This window comes from Pinus tabuliformis, chromosome 4_1, assembly GCF_031772625.1.
Source record: "Pinus tabuliformis cultivar Carrire ecotype Pingquan chromosome 4_1, CPIR1, whole genome shotgun sequence".
Classification (NCBI taxonomy): domain Eukaryota; kingdom Viridiplantae; phylum Streptophyta; class Pinopsida; order Pinales; family Pinaceae; genus Pinus; species Pinus tabuliformis.
In genome coordinates, this window is record NC_142303.1 from 17,143,599 (window position 1) to 17,165,117 (window position 21,519).

At 37.3% G+C, this 21,519-nt stretch overlaps 1 pseudogene; it reads left to right on the forward strand.

The window, feature by feature from the left end:
• Window positions 1-1,445: 1,445 nt before the first annotated feature.
• Window positions 1,446-1,778, forward strand: LOC149173993 (UDP-glycosyltransferase 1 pseudogene; annotated as a pseudogene).
• The last annotated feature ends 19,741 nt before the right edge of the window (window positions 1,779-21,519 follow it).

Consider the following 21,519-nt stretch of genomic DNA (forward strand, 5'->3'; position numbering starts at 1 on the left):
CTAAACTGTTTAAAATAGTGGCACTGGCATCGTCCATATGTCCGCCCTGACGTTGCAAGCAAAATTTAGTTGTTTAATATAGCCTTGGGTCCTGCCATTTTCCATAAGTCTCTCCTAAATTGCCAACATGCTACTGCAAAGTCAACAAATGAATGAAAAATCTACCCTAAATTGTTTGTAGTCTTTTACCAAGTCCTCGGAACAACAAAAACGTGGTGGGTCATATATTTGTTTAAAATTTAGTTTTAGCTGCCTCCCCCAATTATTCATTACGATGCAAGCTCACTCATACATTTGTTTTATAACTATAAATTCTCTGCTTCACTGTTACAAAACCCACCCTTCAAATATTGGCATTTGCTTGTTGGAATATAGAGACATTTATGGAGTCACAAGAGCAGAGCCAAAAGCCTCATGTCACAATATTCCCTGGGTTTGGGTCAAGCCATCACATCGTACTGCTCGAGATTACAAAGTAGATGACTGTGTACCATGGCTTTTCTATCACCTTCTTCACCGCCAAATGGATGGACGGCTCTCCTCACCACACCCTGCCGTCTTCGTCAGGGCACATGATCCACTTCATAGAGCTTCCTGATGTTTAGATCGAAGGGGATCATGCCGAGATGAACATTTTTGTTCGCATGCCCTTACTATTGGAGAAAGATAAAATATTAGTGCAAGATGCTCTCACATCCTTTTCATTTCCTATTTGCGCTTTCATAATCGATCTTTTCAGTACACCCATGTTGGATGTCGCCTCCAAACTGAAAATACCTTGCTACATATTCTCCACTTCTGGGGCTTCTCTCCTTTGCATCATGCTCTACCTTCCAACACTTGTCCACAACATTGAAATTTCCTTCAAAGATGTGGATTTCCCGATCGAAGTGGCGGGCCTTCTGCCGATTCCCGGAATAGATTTTCCAGACCCTCTTCTATACAGATCTGATATTTCATTCAACTGGTTCATTCAACATTCCCTTCGGCTTTAGGAAGCTCGTGGAATTATGATAAATACATGCCAAGAAATGGAACAAGAACAAATAAAAGCTCTCAAGGAAGGAAAGGTTCTGAGCGCTATTGAAATGACCCCTTCCATTTATCCCGTTGGGCCACTAGTAGCTTAGCCTCTGTCGGAATCTGAAGAGAAGTTTAATAAGGAGGGCTGCCTCGAGTGCCTGGACCGCCAACCTGCCTTGTCAGTTCTGTTCGTTTCTTTCGGGAGCCGTGGCACCTTATCGGAGAATCAGATTCGAGAACTAGATTTGGGACTAGAAGCAAGCAGGCAGCGGTTCCTTTGGGTGTTGAGGGAGGTTCTACCTGAGGTTTTCGAGACTCGAACCCAGGACCATGGATTTTTGGTGGATTCATGGGTGCCTCATATTGTTGTCCTCTCTCATCCATCCACAGGCAGTTTCCTTTCTCATTGCGGTTGGAATTCAATGATCGAAAGCGTCTTACATGGAGTGCCAATGATCGCTTGGCCTCTCTTTGCTGAACATAGAATGAATTCCTTCCTTCTTGTGAAGGAGATGAAGGTGGGCATTGAAGCACAGAAGGGAGCAGATGGATTGGTGAAGAGAGAGGAAGTGGAAAGAGCGGCAAGGGTATTAATGGAAGGAGAGGGTGGAATGGAAATGAAGAAGGGGATGGCAGAATTGATGGGGAAGGCCCGATTTGCAATGGCGGAGGGATGGAGTTCATACCACGTGCTGGCCAATGTGGCTTCTGTTTGGAAGGAAATGCATGCCACTAAAACACCACCTGCTACTTGAAACTTGAAAGGTCTCGCTTGATACGTCACATCTGGATGTTAAGACGGTTGACGGTTCGTATGGACCATTGCGCCTAGCATTGCTCAATTCAAATCAACGGCTAATGATTACCCAATCGTCTAACAACAAAATCGAATGGCACATATTTTGACACGACAACAGTTAGGGGGAGTTCATTTCAGAGGGAAACGCCTTATGGCGTAATAAATAGAGTTTTTTTCTTTTTAACATATGATATGAATGGTTTGGAATTTCAATTGTATGGTATATTGGATGATTAATTTTTTTTTAATGTTTTATATAAGTTTATGAAAAGGAGTTAGTAGTTATTTTTGAAGATTTTTTAAAAGAAAATGGTTGACTACTCTAGTTTTAGAACATAGAAAAATTGTTTAAAAAATGTGGGTTAACTGTGTTCAATTGGAGAATGCCACTCTTCTAATAGTTTTCTATATTTCTTTTTGTGTCTTCTAGAAGCTAAATTTCAATGGGTCAATCAATCAAAGAATGGTGACAAGAATTAGGTATTACAACTAAGGATATTGTGTAAGTCATTTTTTCAGAAATCACTCATTAGAATCTAAATCACTCATAGGAATTTATGAGGTGCAAGTTAAATACTTACAAGTTAAATTTATAGTTTCAAATTATTCTTGCTAATCACTTTAGACATTTCAAAGTGTTTTCTGCAAAAAAAAAAAAAAAAAAAAAAAAAAATTCTATAAAACTTCAAATTCTTGGTACCCAATGATAGGTGAGAAACTATTTAAATTATACCATGGTTACCATTACTATGATGATGCCAAGGAGGTGGGAAAAGAGTGTTGGAAGTGAGTAAGTAGAGCTAGGGTTTATAAAATTTGAAATTTTTTTATTGTAAGTGCTAAATTTTTAGTAGTAGCCTAGAAAATCAAAACAGATCTAAATATGTTAACTCAACAAAAATTTAAGACATAAAATATCTAATTTTCTATTATTGGTAAACAAATATTTACATTGATGAGTTGGGAACTACCATTAGAACATATGATGCCAATTACAATTTTCTACCCATCACCAGCTAGAAAACCCCTACTTTCTATCAATTATTGACTCCCCACTATTAGAAAGAATTCATATTCCTATCTTTGTAAGCCACCACTTGTAGGAGGCCCCATCCTCATCAACCTCTATGTAGAGCTCATTTCATAATTTTCATACTTGGCCCAATATGATGGGCTCAACATACATGCAACAACAACATATCAAGTCTGAAAATTAATCTCTCAAACTTTGTTGATCAATTATATAAGTGAACAAGAAGAATCATTATGAATTATAGCTGTCTCTGTCTCATAGATAGCTCCTCAAGTGTTAGCATAATATATTTATAATTTTCCTCTCATCAAAATGGAGAAAATCAAAATATTAATTACCTTCTATTCCTCATAATGACCTTATTAAATGAAATAATATTAATTAACCCTTAAGTTCTCACACCAAATACTATGGGAAAAATCCTTGGTAATTTTAGCCAAACACAACACATCTAACACACTTACAATGCATATTCAAACACTTCAACTAATAAAACATATGCATAACCAAACATGTGCAACCAATCAAACACATGGTGTAAGGTTGACATAAATTCCAACAAAACACTCTTGGTGCCAACAAACTCCCCCTTTGGCATTGATCTCAATTGACAACCATACCAAACTCAAGTGGTTGTGTCACTATCCCCCTTTGGAATTAATGGAAAGAGGCTATGGTTGGGAAGATCATAACAATGTTAATGGTGCCAACAACAGAAACCTGAAATAAAATCCCCGAGACATGGGTAAGAAATATCATATGCACACCATTTTGTCTCCATAACATATACATAAATTATATAAACCCAATACACATAGGGAAACACTACATACTTGGTGCATTAACTAACAAAGAAAACTCTAATCAACAATACTATCTTCATCACTTCATAGCATTAGCATCACATATGCATCACAAGAAACAACATATGTAAAGTACAAGTTATCAATAATACCAATAATTGCACCCACTACCAAGAGGTGGCACTAAATCTCAATACAACTCATACTTCAACTAAATCAACTCACTACAAATAAATATGAGTCTAATAATACATCAACAACATACATCGACCATGTAATGCCTTCTTGAACATCAATACAATGTAATGCATCCAAAAATTTATAAACATCAGTTAAAACATCGTAGTATGGCAAACTTCTTACCTCTGAAAATACGCCATACAACGATTTGGTCATCATGTTACAGCGTAGAGTAAACACTTCATGAAATTGATTATGCGAGTGTTCCAATTCCTCATCTAAATCTGAGGTGCAGGAGCTTTAATGGTCCCATGCAATACGTCCATCCCCTCTTAGATTCACCCAGTCTTGATCTCGCGCTATTATCTTATAAATTTGGTCCAAATCATCGTCACTTTCATAATCGCGGACCGATTCAGTATAGCGCAATCCCTCTGCAGGGTCCAACAGTACTACTACGCGGAGAAATTTCTTTCAAATGACATCGTTCACTTCTTCAAATTGATCACCTTCTTCATGTCAATAGCCCAGTCAATCCCAAGGAGCGTGGGGTAGGGATTGTTGTCATCGACAATTTCTATTACTTCGAAATCCACCAATACACTCACGCCTTCAATATCGACTGTCACTCCCTATAATATGCCCATGGGGATAATCTTTTGTTGATTCACCATCCTCAATTGAATAGGAAACCACTGTAGCGCAGGTCTCCCCATCCTCTCCCATTTCTAGAATAACTTGGTCCATCTCATACTCTCTTATTTGCGTGGTGAGCCTCATCTCACACCTTGTTCTTTCCTTCTACTTAAAATTTTCCTCACCACACGCGGCCCCTCAGGAGAATTACTAGCACATTTATTGATCAACTCCTCTAATCCCTTTACGACCTTGCTATTGCGTAGCAGCTTCATACAGGTCTCTAAGAAGGTAGTAAGCATGGATGGGTCCATTTCTTCATACTGCTTATTGTGATTTCTTGAGGTAGAAGCCTCAGTGGAGCATTTCTTTGCTTCCATGAAGGCTTCCTTCATGTGGTCCAAATCAAAACCAACCTCCTTTTCTAGAGCTTTCGGGACCCATTCACCTTCTTCAGGCCACCTTCCCTTATCTTTCCCAGTTGTTATTCAACCTCGCAACACAATATTCATATTGCAGTCCTCTTCGCGGGGTTCAACCCTCATCATCTACAGGTTTTGCATAGGCTACTGAGGTTGCGTCCCCTTTTAACGCATCTTAGATATTAATATAGGTCAATCTTTTCTCGTGTATTCAAATTGGGTACAGTATCGGCACAGCATGCACATCTCGTTCGTGCATTCTCGTGCGTAGTGTCTTGAACCTCCACAATTGTAGCGAATAACTTTCCCCCAACCTCTCACTGGTCCTCCTCCACCTTGGCCAACGCCTTGATCCGGAGGCCGAATTTTTGTCTACATCCGATACATGGGCATTCTCTGTGCAATAAGTGGCAATTATATGTCGCATGTTTTCCAGCTACTTGACAGATAGCACCCCACGACGTTGGCCCTGTACTTGGTCCTGTTTGAGCTTCCGGCCTCAGAGGCATCGATCCTCCTCCTGCAACATAATTCGAAAAGATAGGTAAATGCTATTTATCATGCCCTTGACTCTTACATTTCAAACACAGAACCTGTTCACGCCCCTTTGGCCAAGCCGCTCTATCCTTCTTGATACTTCCAAAATCTAGGAAAAGGTTATGCAATTCTTCATGAATCTGCTGAACACCCAAAGAAGCATCTTGAATTGGTGTCTCATGCAATCTCATCGAAATCTCCAGGGCCTCATGCTGGGTCCCAATCTTTTGCTGCGATACAGTAACCCTCAGATGAGGTAAGAGGAAAGCCATAAATGACTTGCAGTGTTGCCCATCCATAAGGTTCATGTTAGCTACGCAAATCTTGCACTTCAATCTCTGGTCTAGCTCCGAGGGTGTCTCGCTAGGCTTCATCATGATTAATTTGAGTCCAATGATCAATTGCTCTTCAAATTTGGGCCTAGTGAATTCCTTATTCAACGTGGTCTGGATGTCTGCCAATGTAGCCATCGATTTATTAGTGTAGTACTTAATGTACCATGTTAGCACGCATTCCTCTAAAGCAGCGACAAACGTAGATTTCTTCATCTCATCATCTATAATTCCTTGGTCTTCCCACACAACCTTCGCAACGAACCAAAACTAGTCCAAATCCTCATTCCCCAAGCCCTTGAAAATGACAAATTTGAGTGAATTCACCATATTGAATGGTGGTTGAGGTGGTGGCGATGTGGTCGAACGTGTGCGTGGTGGAGGTGAAGATGGAGGTGGTGTGGATGGATGTGGTATTCGCAGGAACCCTTGCCTTATTAACTAGACAACGCTTTGTGGGGAAGCCTGTGTTGCATTTTCATCGTCACTCAGAGTAGGCTCAATTAGGGGCTATATTCATGTCTTGTTCCCTTTATATCCCTCAATAACTTTCCACTTCACGTAGCTCCAAACATCAAGGTAATCGCATAACCTGTTTTGCACACAAGAGAATTTTAATCCAAGTATTCAAAGGCATTAAATACTTACCTCGTGGTCCTTTGAAGAAGCGTCGCTCTGCTTCGTTGTAGGTAACCGGGGTATCAACCGCGAACTCTGTCACAAATCCTCTTATTATACGATCAAGCTAGTGATCTATAGTGTGTGTGATATTACCTTCAGAGGATTCCAATCTCTACACTAACTCCGGGGTCCACACTACCAGAACGTCAAGCCTCTACCTTCCTTGGCCATCTTCCAATTTAGCGATCCACTCGTATAATTCGACTGGGAAAGAATAAAAGAAAATTTTGTGTATCTTTGTGTTATGAAAACAGCTCAAGAAAAGATAGAAAAGATAGATCAACGCCTTAGAATTCAGCCCCTTCGAGGGGGCAACCTCCTTTACATTACATAAATGAACAATTATTCGATGATACAAATGACAAAACCTCCTTTCTATATATAGGAGTCTAAGGAGTCACAATATAATCCAGCCGACCTAACAATAATAATATAAAGCCACAAAAATAACAATAGAGTGATTCTATGGGGCACAGAAATAACAATATGGGGGTAATAGGGGCACAACAATATAAATAAGGGGTATAACTACAATAGTAATGGGGTAATCACTAGTATTATAGGGACCCAACATGCCCCTCTCCTTCAAAAAAGTGTTGTCCTCAACGCTTGAGTAGTTCTGGATACTTTTTCATAAGATTCTCATCCTCCCATGTGGAATCTTCAACGGATAAGTTCTTCCACTTGATAAGATACTCTGAAATTGATCGATTTCATAGTTGTCGAGTTCTTTTTTCTGTGACTGCTTCCGGTTCCAATATAATTTTTCCTTCCTCGTCAAGTTCTGGCAATATTGTTTGAATTGGGAGCTTGTCACCTATAACCTTCTTTAAACATGAAACATGGAAAACTAGGTGCAATCGAGAAACTGCAGGAAGCTCCAATTTGTATGCCATAGTACCAATCTTTTGCAATACCTTGTACGGACCATAATACTATGGTGATAATTTATTATCCTTACTAGCTTGCTTTAGGGACATTTTCTTATATGGTTGTAGCCGTAGGAATACCCAATCACCTACATCAAAACTTCTTTCACTGCGATGTTGATCTACCTGTTGTTTCATTCTATTTTGTGCCAACACGAGGTTATCCTTGAAGAGTTGGAGGACTTGTTGTTGATATTCGATGTGATGTTCCACTGCCTGAACCTTAGAATTTTCTCTTAAATATGATGTGTTGATACCCATAAAGTGCCATAAATGGGGTCATTTTTGTTACTATATAGAAGGAAGTGTTATACCACCATTCAGCCAGAGGCAACCATTTGACCCATTGTGTCTGTTTATCAGATACAAAGCAACGAAGATATCCTTCCAACATTTGTTTACTATCTCAGTTTGCCCATCAGATTGAGGATGATAAGATGAGCTATGAGCTAACTCAGTACCAAGACAAGAATATAATTCTGTCCAAAAATTTCTAGTGAAAATGGGATCTCTATCACTTACAATAATCTTTTGGTTTCCATGTAGCTTTTGAACTGTTTCCATAAATGCAGTATAAGGTAGACCAATAATTGAGGATGTATATACAATAGAGAACCCCCTTAAAAACATTGTTTTGGTTTGTGTGTGGGAAATGGGTTCCATTCATTAGGTAAGGACATTCACACCTAAGGCATCCTTTGCAGAAAAATATATTTGTTCTGTCCTAAGCATGTTACTTATAATGCATATAGATTATAAAGGGGACTCTACCCATAAGATGGGTAGACATATGGTATATTGTTAGAGTATGTGTCCCTAGACAATCATAAAATCCTAGACCACATATTCATCAATTGTAATTCTTATCTTAATGAAGTATTGTCTCGTTCATGTATGAGTTTCATGTGAGAACTAGATCTATATCTACAAGGTAAAATTTATGTATTATAAATCTATATCCTAGTATCAATACAATGGCTTCAGTCATTTCTACCAATTTGCTTGTCTTTTCTCACTAGTGTCAATTATTAACATGTAGAAGAATTTGGATTGTCCACATTAGTTTTCATGGTTTGTCCACTTTTCTAATCCCAAAATGGATCCATCATCACCACTACAGAGAAATAAAGCAAAGAGAGTGTGAATAAAGAAATACAAAAATAATAAAATAAAACACAAAATCATAAGGGTAGGCTAAAAACCTAAAATACCAATCTTACCCTAATAATACTAATATTAATAATATAATTATTAATAATATTATTAGAATAAACACTAAATAAATGATAATATATTGAGATTATTAAATTTTATTTTAATAATATTTCTAATATTATTAAATTTTAATATTAAAATATTACATATATTTAGTTATAAGTAAAATTACTAAAACTTTTTTTTATTTAATTTTAAATTAAGAGATGAATATTGAAATTAATGAGTTAATTAATAGAACATATATCGCTATAATACTAATTATTATTAAAAAAACTTTATTATTTTTATTTTATCCTAATATTACTCATTATTATTATGAGAGAATAATATAAAGTTAGGGTTAGAGACTTATACCTAAAATGTTGAAATTAAGAGGAGTTGGTAGAACTAAGCTATCTCATTAGAGGAAGCTAGCACCTATTCATATCAATGTCACCATCTTTAGTGGGATTTTTCCAATGCTTCATTATTTCAAGTGCCTCCCTCATATCCCTTTTCTCATAGTGGTATTAAGTAGATATGGTGCTTAGTTTTTTAGGGAAAGGGTTCAAGTGCTAGATATTTCATTTTTAGTGTGAGCTAAGTGTTCTTTCAATCTCACTTGCAATGAACTTCTTGTTTCTCTAATATAACTTTTTCTACAAGAACAACCAATTTTGTAGACTACCTTAAGGTGGTGTGGATCAATTTTATCCTTGATTGAAAACATCATTTTTACAGAAAACCCTAACAATCTTATGAGTAACCCCCTCAATGTAAGGAAGATATACTTTACCACTTTTAGTACAACAACTAGGTTGAGGCTTTGTGAGAGAGGCACATGAGCGTGTATTACAATGAGATCTTTGAGAAGTAATGTGAAATATAAGACGAGTGTGAGGCTTGATACTTGACTTTATCTATTGTTGTGGCATTGATGGTGAGGAGGGTAATCTTGTCAATTTGGAACCTAAAAACTACTCGACGATACGAGAAAATATTCAAATGAATTCAACTATTGTGAGATTATTCATCTTTGTAGAAAACCATAGCTCTTTTATACATAACTTGTAGAAAATGTGAATTGAGAGGAGGTCGCGGATTTGGGTGAGATCTATTAGATATGGCCTAAACATAAGATATTTTACATTTTTTATCATTTGTTTTGTTCATATCTATTGTTTTGTAACCGAATTTCAAGAAAATTTCACCATTTAGACTTTGAGGCATTAACGGAGGAGAAGAATGCTTCAAAATCTAGGTGTCGATCTACAAACTTCTTTGATTTGTGAGGGTTTCACGAATGCATCTTCTCTCTTACTTGACAAGATGAATAATATGTATTTGATTTACGTCTTGAGAATACATTTACACTTTTCCACTCATTATTTGATGGATATAACGACAAGGTTGTTGGAGAAGTAGATCCTTACCTTCTAAGAGAATATAGTGGTAACAATTTTTTCATTTTATAATTTTTCATTTATGGTCTTGATAAGGAATTATTTAAAGTCATCATTTCTTTAGAAAAATGGAAAAAATGATAATGATTCCATAATATCTTGGGATAATACTAATATGATCCCATAAAAGAGAAAACTCGGGTAAAGGGTATTAAATTTTATTCTTCGAAATTATTGAAAAGCTCAATGCATCCCTTTCTATATGGAAAGAACATACTCACACCTTAGAAGAAGTAGAAGGTCACAGGAAAAAACAAACTTTTAGAGAAAGTAAAAGACCTAAAAGGTATTCTGGCTTATATGACCAAACTCATTAAAGTTGAACCCTCCTCCTATGGAGATGCAACTAAAAATTAAGAATTGAGGAATATAATGTAGAAGAATACAAGTAAATTATGAAGAATGATATCTGAGAAATTGTTCCTAGACCAAGTGACAAATCTATAATCACTTCCAACTGTATATGTAAGATAAAGCATGTTGTTGGATATATAAGGTTGCATGCTCACCAAGTTATAAACCTTAAAAAAACTCTAATATCAACTTCTAGGCTCAATTTCTTTGTTAAACTGGTAATTTTAGTAATTCTATCTTTTTAACAGGTTTTTGTTGGCCTTCTACTATTTTTTTCCGTGGTTATCTTTGGATCAACTCCTAAATTAACTTCCAAAACTAATAGTTCCACCATTTTATCTTAAGCCCCTTTTGTGTTGGCACCTTCCTACTTTGCTACCATAGGACGAGATCTCCATGATCATTTGGTCAAGGCTTCAAGCGCTTACCCTGTTTACGCCCTTTGCGGGACAAACTCCATTGCAAATGGCTCGATCCCATTGGCTTCATTTATATGTGAAATGATCAAAGGGAAAGTACTTAGCTTCCTTTAGAGTCTTTGCAACTCTTTATCCAAGAATTTGGGTGTTAAGCCCTTTGTTCCCTATGCCACCTTGTTTTCTTCATTTATGATTTTGTGCCATTGGTCTTGTTTCTATGAAAAATGACAAAATTCCAAGTCTTTGCACTAAGGTTAGAGCTCCCAAGCTCGACGCTCTTATCCCAACAATTCTTTAAATTGTGCAAATAAATTCTTCTTATCACTACATATTGGATGTAACTATCCACTTATTAGTGCAACATGTATCATCTCCCACTTCCCGAGGCTTTGTATTTGTGCTCTATTAACAAACCTGTCAGGGTTTATCCTATGGAATAAACTATCGAGGTGCGGTCTTCCCATTGCAACAATAGTACTTAAAGAAAAACTCTTCATGATGAAATAGTTGCCTCATCATCCTGACACCTCTTGCCGAGTGCATCCCTTTTGTGCACTATTATAAACCCGCTCCAATCCATCAAGCAGGATGATTTCATTCTGATGTCACTTGTACCATGTGTTGAACAATGATTAGTGACATGTGTCACTCATAAATGCCCCTTTTGGGTGCCCGAAAATTCCAAAGATGAGTGTCATGTGTCATACTCTAATTTCTTGGTTCAAAGGTCACTATCGTTGAATGTTGGTGCCCATTGCATATTGCCACATGTCCTACTCAAGGAGAGAGAAAGGGCCCTACGGCCTTCATTTTGTACCAATTTCATTTGCTAATATTTTTATAAAAAAGAACTCAGATCAAGCCATTTCCTTTTTTTCCATCGGGACAATGCTTCACATGACCCCCTCTCATTATACCTTTGGGCTAGCCCTTAGTGGACCGATTTATCAATGTGAGGGCCTCCCAACTGCTTCCCATCGGACAACGTTTCATTGGTGTGTACTACCATCCATCACCCGAGACTTTCATTTATTGAATCCTTTGCAATCCTTCGGGGTGTACCCACTGGGTAGGTCTACCGGGATGACCTCATCGCTTGGCATCATCCCACTCCATTCACCCTGCTACTAATACGTATACATCTTCACCATATTGTCAGGGTAATTCTGTTAGGTTAGGCTGTCACGTGGGCTCCTCCTGCGGTAATAGAAGTGCTTCTCACTACTATGTTGTCAGCCATGTCTACTCAGTCTTATGTTTTTCTACTCCAATCAGATTTTCCATTGAGTTTGGCACTTCTGCCAACTTTGGATATGCACCAAGGCTCCTACAATAACATTTTAACTCTACTAACTTTGACTTCGGGTCACCAACTTTGACTGGTTGTAACTTTCAATCTAGGAGGCCATTCTCAAACTTCCACATACCACTGGAGCTATTTTTGTGAGATCTTTCCATATTTTTAGGATTCACCTACTTATGTGATGATATTATACTCCAAAACGGGCTCCAAAGTATCTATACCATCACTTCTACCATGATAATATTCTTGTGATTAATCATTTTCCATGCTCTTCCACCTTTACCGTTACCTTTGCCTTTTCCTTTGCTAATAATGATGACATATTTACCAATGCATTTGTAGTTTCCATTTTCTTGCCTCTTCCAAAAATCTTTTCCATGGCCTTTGACTTTACCAACAATGTTTTCCTTCTGGATTTAAGACCTCTGTGGTTAATATCTTGTAACTTAGAAATCAGAGAACCCACAATAAAAACCATTTTTCGTCAACGTTTCTTAAAAGAAAACAAGCTCACGTCATAACTATTTAAATTTCACAACTGAGCTCTTCTACTATCAACATTCAAAATCATTCTGATGATGGATCCCTGTTGGGATTTCTGACAATTTCGGGCGCTAAAGTACTACCATTGGAGGCAGCCTGATATTGCTAAGGACCGTCGGATGGGAGGGCCCAGATCTGACGATTGACGGGGAGGAAAGGAGATCGGAAAATACAGTGGGGAGCGAGTAATAAACAATTATATTTCTGGAAATGCGCGCCAGGAACAAAACTTAGGACAACGGCGGATTTGCGGGTTTTGCAATGTTTTTTTAGAACAAATGGGTTTTCATGTGTTTGTTGGTAAAATGCGCTTGGGCTGTTAAATCAACCAGATGTTGTTTTAATCCCGAAATAGACCATTTAGCATGCTTTGCCTTAGCACTAAACTTCTTTGTGCTTCGACCCTTTGGGACTTAAGGGTATATTGCCTAGGGGAAGGGGTAAATACATAATTTTTTGGGGTTTTTTTATATACAATAGTGATATAATGATAGGGAATAGGGGAGCATAGGGAGTTAAGTAATAATGGGGTTAGTAGTTAGTATTGGGTGGGAGATATGGAAGAGAGGAAGCAAAGACTAAGCTTCTTAGGGAACAAACTTAGTTAGGAGAGTAGATCAAAATGAAAAGATTTTTACACAAGAAATGTGGCTCTTTATATAACAAGAATCAACAAAAGAGTTTGACTTCCCTTATGAACAAAGGTGGTATTGGGATGTTAGAAAGAAGTTTGATAGGGGATGATTGGGAAGTTAGACATGCTTCACTTTATTGCTACAAAATTGCTGAATAGGAAGATCTGCAGTGGCCACCATGTGTTTCCTTTGCTTAGGCTAGTGATATGAAAGACATTATGCTTCTGCAACCCCATCTACCTACCCATTCTATTGCCTAGCATTTTTTGTTACTTCAAGGAGGGTGCACTTAGACTAGCAAACCCTGAATTGCTCTTTTTCTTTTCTTTTTCCATTTTCTTTTGATTTTCTATCTAAGTCTAGCCTTATTACTTCCAAGGCCCCAGATTAAGTAGTTGGGAACCTTCATTCTCTCCCTAACTACTGATCTGCCAAGATTGAACATTTTGGACACATTTCTTTCTCTAATATACAAAAAAAATAGAAATATGGCATGACCGAGCTTAGACTATTGGATCACCCATTCAGAAGTAGGACAGCATCAAAAAAGTGTAGATATGTGTTTTCCACAAAAATATGAGATCTTTGCATCACCAAAGTAGAGCATATTTGGCACTTCCCCTGCAAATCCTGAAAAATGAAACCTATTGGTATAGGTAGCTAACAGGTTCAACTTTAATGAGTTTCGTTATATAAGTCTAGAATACCTTTTAGGTCTTTTACTTTCTCTAAAAGTTTGTTTTGTCATGTGACCTTCTACTTCTTGTAAGGTGTGAGTATGTTCTTTCCATATAGAAAGGGATGCATTGAGATTTTCAATAATTTCTAAGAATAAAATTTAATACCCTTTACCCCAGTTTTCTCTTTTATGGGACAATATTAGTATTATTCCAAGATATTATGGAATCATGATCATTTTTTCCATTTTTCTAAAGAAATGATGAGTATAAATCATTCCTTATGAAGACCATAAATGAAAAATTATAAATTGAAAAGGTTGTTACCACTATATTCTCTTAGAAGGTAAGGATCTACTTCTCCAACAATCTTGTCGTTATATCCATCAAATAGTGAGTGGAAAAGTGTAAATGTATTCTCAAGACTTAAATCAGATACATATTATTCATCTTGTCAAGTAAGATAGAAGATGCATACGTGAAACCATCACAAATCGAAGAAGTTTGTAGATCAACACCTAGATTTTGAAGCATTCTTCTCCTCTCTTAATGCCTCAAACTCTAAATGGTGAAATTCTCTTGAAATTCGGTTACGAAACAATAGATATGAACAAAACAAATGATAAAAAATGTAAAATATCTCATGTTCATGCCATATCTTATAGATCTCACCCAGATCCACGACCTCCTCTCAATTCACATTTTCTACAAGTTATGTATAAAAGAGCTATGGTTTTCTAAAAAGATGAATAATCTCACAATAGTTGAATTCATTTGAATATTTGCTTGTATCGTCGAGTAGTTTTTAGGTTCCAAATCGACAAGATTACCCTTCTCACCATCAATACCACAACAATAGATAAAGTCAAGTATCAAGCCTCACACTCATCTTATATTTCACGTTACTTCTCAAAGATCTCATTGTAATCCACACTCGTGTGCCTCTCTCACAAAGCCTCAACCTAGTTGTTGTACTCAAAGTGGTAAAGTATATCTTCCTTAAATTGAGGGGGTTACTCATAAGATTGTTAGGGTTTTTTGTAAAAATGATGTTTTCAATCAAGGATAAAATCATCAACACCACCTTAAGGTAGTCTACAAAATTGGTTGTTCTTGTAGAAAAAGTTATATTAGAGAAACAAGAAGTTCATTGCAAGTGAGATTGAAAGAACACTTAGCTCACACTAAAAATGAAAGATCTAGCACTTGAGCCCTTTCCCTAAAAAACTAAGCACCATATCTACTTAATACCACTATGAGAAAAGGGATATGAGGGAGGCACTTGAAATAATGAAGCATTGGAAAAATCCCACTAAAGATGGTGGCATTGATATGAATAGGTGCTTGCTTCCTCTAATGAGATAGCTTAGTTCTACCAACTCCTCTTAATTTCAACATTTTAGGAATAAGTCTCTAACCCTAACTTTATATTATTCTCTCATAATAATAATGAGTAATATTAGGATAAAATAAAAATAATAATTTTTTTTTAATAATAATTAGTATTATAGCGATATATGTTCTATTAATTAACTCATTAATTTCAATATTCATCTCTTAATTTAAAATTAAATAAAAAAAAAATTTTTAGTAATTTTACTTATAACTAAATATATGTAATATTTTAATATTAAAATTTAATAATATTAGAAATATTATTTAAATAAAATTTAATAATCTGAATATATTATCATTTATTTAGTGTTTATTCTAATAATATTATTAATAATTATATTATTAATATTAGTATTATTAGGGTAAGATTGGTATTTTAGGTTTTTAGCATACCCTTATGATTTTGTGTTTTATTTTATTATTTTGGTATTTCTTTATTCACACTCTCTTTGCTTTATTTCTATGTAGTGGTGATGATGGATCCATTTTGGGATTAGAAAAGTGGACAAACCATGAAAACTAATGTGGACAATCCAAATTCTTCTACATGTTAATAATTGACACTAGTGAGAAAAGACAAGAAATTGGTAGAAATGACTGAAGCCATTGTATTGATACTAGGATATAGATTTATAATACATAAATTTTACCTTGTAGATATAGATCTATTTCTCACATGAAAGTCATACATGAACGAGACAATACTTCATCAAGATAAGAATTACAATTGATGAATATGTGGTCTAGGATTTTATGATTGTCTAGGGACACATACTCTAACAATATACCATATGTCTACCCATCTTATGGGTAGAGTCCCCTTTATAATCTATATGCATTATAAGTAACATGCTTAGGACCCTAAAAATGGTGTTGTGACCCTAATGACCCTAAAAATGGTGTTGTGACCCTATTGGCTAAATTTATCAAGATTTTAATGACCCTAAAAATGGTGCTGGCTAAATTTATGAAGATTTTAATGCCTATCCATTTGACTGTAAGGTGACCACCTTTGCGAACAAGCCGACTCCACTAACTCTGGCCACTCTCTACTCTGCCGACGTAACTAACCCATGCCCCAGACTTTTATCGAGTGAGTATGAGTATATTTAAAACGTAGTTTTAAAGGAGAAAAATCATAAAACAAAGATTTCGCAGTGTGGAGATACAAGAATTATATTATTTGCAGACGTCAAAATGGGTTCCAAGGATGATAGCATTCCAGAAGAGTATGTGGATATCCTGGTGCAAGAATTTGCTTATGATCCAATTCGACTATGCGCTACAGAAGATCCTGCTCAAGTTCTTTACAACCGCAGGACACTGGCGACCATTTGGGACACCAAATATGAAGCCGTTAATCCCTTCACTCGCCAGCCCTTTGACATCAACAATTCCATTCCCCAGGCTGAGCTGAGGAAACAGATGCGTGAGTACGTCCTCCGCAACCCAAGCCTGCAGGTCATTCCCGACTATTCTAAAGTATTGAGAGAGACAGAGATGAAAAATCTGTTGAATGAATTGATTTCAGAGTATGAGCATCTAATAGATGCGACTAAATCGAAGGAGAGAAAGCGGCAGCCAGAAGAAGATATCTGGAAGCCTGTGTGGCAGAGATTTAATCTCCTGCGTCTATATTGCCAGCACAGTGCAGAAAATAGGGAATTGTTTAGTTCCATCAAAGGATACGAATTCTTGTATGGAGTGATAACTGAGAAACTACTTCAATTGTGTTCTCGCTATCATTCCTGTGATGATGCCAAGGAAGTGGGCAAAGAGGTGGCTCGAATTGTGGATGTCATCGGTTTAGAAGAAAGCGATTTGCGCACTGCACCTGAAAGCTTTCTATGGACGTTGGTACACATTTTGTGCTATCTCGGCGACAATTGCAATTATATCAAAATCCATAGTACGATTCTCAGAATTTTTTGTCGGATTTTTCATGACAGCAATATTGATTGCAAGAAGGTTTTGTGTTCCTGCGTAGTTCAAATGGCTCTTTATGTGTTGGAACGGTGCGATAATTCGGAGGGCATATCTAATGAAGATTTATACAACGGAATTTCAGTCCTCAAATCTGCCTGGCTGAAAAACAGCGTATCATTTCATTTACATAATTCGTCAAAACTGCCTGATGATTTAATCGACATTATCGTCAAGGTAGCACAGATTTCCATTTCCCGCCTCAAAGATTAGCAAAGGATATGTGAAAATGACCGAAGGTGAAGGTGTAGTAGGTCCAAATATCCATACTCATGCTAGTGAACTCATCAAGCAGTCCCACGGGAGCTAGCTTCACAGGTTTAATCCACAAAACCTGTCGGGGTTCAACATGCTAGAAATTATGTTGGTTCACATAAACATGGCTATGGGAGGTGTAGTAGGTCCAAATATCAATCATAGAGGTAGTGAAATATTTCAAGTGTCTAAAGAGGTATCCTATTTTATTTAGATAAAAGAAGCACCATGTTTCCTTATTTTATTTATTTTTGACATAGTCACTTACCAAGATAAAACATAAAGGGTAAAACTAATTTTAACATATATATCATTGAAATATAAAATGAACTTTGGGCTAGTTTTAATATGTAATGGAAATTTTTTTCAAGGTCTCACTTCCCGTGGAAGAGTGATGAATGATGGGAAGCTTTGATTTAAAGAAAGGGGTCCAAGTGATCAATAAAAGGAGATTTATAAAAAGAGTCATGTTAAGTCAAGATTTGAATGACAATATATTGATGTAAGAATTGATATCAAGTAAAATAAATTCGAAACCATGTTAAGTGACTCACATATTGATGTGTACAAGGGTGCATGTTCTATGGTACCTAACACCATAACAAATTATGTAAATTCAACAACAGTTTCTCTTTAGATTCTTCTTTGAAAAGTGATTTCTCAGATCATTTTCCTCTTGGCTTCCTGTTGGCCTCACAACAAAAAAAAATAAAAAAAATTATAACTGTGGTAACTGTCCGCTCAAATCAGCATTATCTTTCATTCTTATTCTCTGCATTGAATATCTGGCTAGCCCACATTGGCATTTCTCTTCTGGCTAAGAATTATTCCCATGACGATTTTCTTGCTTGACTTTTACCTTGTCAGAATGCTGACACTTAATGTTTAGCTGGTGCGGACCATGAATCTCAAAAGTGTTACTCTCCATATGCTCAAGCTGCCTGTGATTCCTCATTGTACGCTTGTGCGTTAGTGTTTCTGCTAGCTGTCATTCCCTTTCAACTTTGTAAAAAAGATGAAACATATGCCCAATTGATTGTTTCATTTTTGTGCATACTAGTCCATTGGTTAAGCAAGTGCTCTTTCTGGCGTCTGTGTCATTTTCCTACTCTAGCATAAACGCCTTTGCATTTCTCTAGACCTGTCAAGCCAGCATCTTGTCTTCTATAGTTGTCAATAACTTCTCTAGCCGCTCTAATTTGTAGACTACGGGCTCGTTCACCAGTTTTTCATTTGGTGAACCTGACATGAAATCTCATCAAAAGCAAGGTGTCACTAGACCTTCTTCATGATTTCTGGTATTTAGTTTTAATGGAAAGCAACACAAACATGAGTCTGTAGATCAGTTGGTTCTGCGAATGAACTCCAAACTACTGATGTTTGGATTTCAAGAAAATAGTTTTTTACGTTTCGAGGAGTAGTAATCGACAGTTTCAAGCAGTGGAGTGGTTCCTCCACGCAGGACCCTCCAAGAAGGTCGCCATTAATTAATGTCATTGATACTTTGTGCAATGGCATCCTCCTCCTCAGTGAGCGTCGTGTCATGCTTGTTCTGGTATTTTGCATTGCTTTATGTAATGCTGGTCAAAACATTGGTTCAAGATGCATTAACCTGGTGTAAACCACCTAAAAACCTTAAGAATTCAGAAGTAATAAGCCATCCCGAGCCATCATCCGAGCTAGGTCATCATCACTGTAAGATCCATCTTCCGAAGCCGACCTTCTTCGTTAATCAAAGGACATTGCAATCGAATATACCAAGCTCGAAGCTCACTCGAAGCTCACTCGTAAACACATCAACTCTCATGCTGTTGACCAACTCCTTGAAATAACAGTCTTCATAGCATTCATAGATGAGACTGCCTTTAATTATTTCTGACTCATCTAAGTCAGGTCTGTGATAAAAAGGGCCAAGAGGAAACTTCTGAGGCGCATACAGTTTCTCCTGCTTACTTTGGGAGATAGCAAGCGAGTCATTGAAAATGTGGGAGTTGTTTTGGGGGTGTGTGCCACCCTGATCGATTACTATTTCAGTTGGCTACTATTTCAGTTGGCTGTGCCGACACGATTGGCGAGCCTATTCCATACCCAGAACCTTTTAAAAAGGTCAACTAGTTTTGGTAAGTGGGCATATCTATAAGCGAACTAATCCTCCTTGGCACCCGCGAATTCCAAAACCGATATGATTCAAGGGTTCTCTAAGAGGAGCTCCAAGGAAATTGTATAATAGGTGGCATATAATTCCAGCCCACATAAGTAGTTGGTCCTCCATATTCTGGTATAGCCTAAGAAATTTTTTACCTTGGAAATGGGCACGCTAAACCAGAGTAGGTAGTCTTTGTGACTTATTACAGTTTAAATTTCTTCTGATTTGATTGAGTCTACTGGGTGGTATATTCGTTGGGCTCTGTGGAGAATCATCCTCCTAAACTACACTGACAGCTCCATGTTGGGTATTTTTAAATGGAGAAATACCAAAACCAGCACAATATTCACCACAGAGACAATGCTCTGTTTCCTCTGTCCAAGATCTTTTGACAGGGATCTTCTTAAAACCAAAATAACTCACAAGACAACACAGTCACAAAGCATTTCTATTAATTAAAACAAACAGAAACTCTGTTACATATTTCTTCCTCTGTGCAAAGAGGAAATCCAAAAAAAATTCTGTTGCAGTCACAGATTTTCCACTGCTGTGGATATTACATAAACAGCTTCAAAACATTCCTGTGTTTTTCATTTTCAGACAAACACTACAGCACTGCTGTGCATAAAAAAAATCACTCACACTCGTGCGTAGCCACTCCACTCACAACATAAAAAAAAAAACACATCGTGCGCATGCACCATATATCAAAACTACAGCACTTAGACCTTTTTTTTGTTTTACATATGACAACGTGTACATATAAAAAAAAACATATAAAAAATGTGCCCATCACTATATTAAAAACAAGCCCATAACAATATTAAAAGCATGGGACGTATGCCCATCATAATATTAAAGGCCGCCACCAAAAATCATGTAAAGGCATTTAAAAACCACGACGTTTTCACCTACGGCGGTCAACGGGACAATGACAAAATTTGATGTGACGTGGGCGGACAGCACATTCGGGAAGTCAACGGCTGAGATCACGCGATCAAATCGCTGAGCCGATCCAACGTGGTTCGCACGCCAACCTCCAGCAAAACAAACGGACTTTAGCGTCCGGGGAAAGCAGTTTTCGGCGCTCGTACATGGGACGCGTGGCGGAGTGTGAATGTGTTCGGAGCCTCCTCCTGCTCGTACAGTCTTTGCCAAGAGCGGTGCGGGGAGACCGGGATGGTTTTCAAAAACCACCGTGCGGCGTAAAATTACAATTTTAACACTCCCCTTTAATTTTAACAGCCGCACGTTCGGTCATTCCCAAACACTTCCTCAAAAATTCGAAACTCTTCTGAACTAGTGGCTTTGTCAAGATGTCTGCAACCTGTTCCTGGGTCCTGCAATGTTCTAGGACAATTTCTCCATTGTTCACTAATTCTCTGATGTAGTGAAACCTTGTATCAATGTGTTTCGTTCTCTTATGAAACACTGAATTCTTTGACAAAGCAATAGCAGAGCTATTGTCACAAAAGACCACTGTTGCTTTTGCCTGCTCTTGGCCTAAGCTTCTCAACATTCTTCTCATCCATACTGCCTGACATGCTGCTGCTGTAGCTGCCACATATTCTGCCTCTGCTGTAGATAACGCTACAATGGATTGCTTCTTAGAAGCCCATGAAATGGCTCCTGAACCCATATTGAAAACATAACCGGAAGTGCTCTTCCGATCATCTACACTTCCAGCCCAATCGCTATCTGTGTACCCAACCAAATCTGAATGTTCTGAGGCATGATATAGAATTCCAAACATTTTGGTACCTTTGACATACCT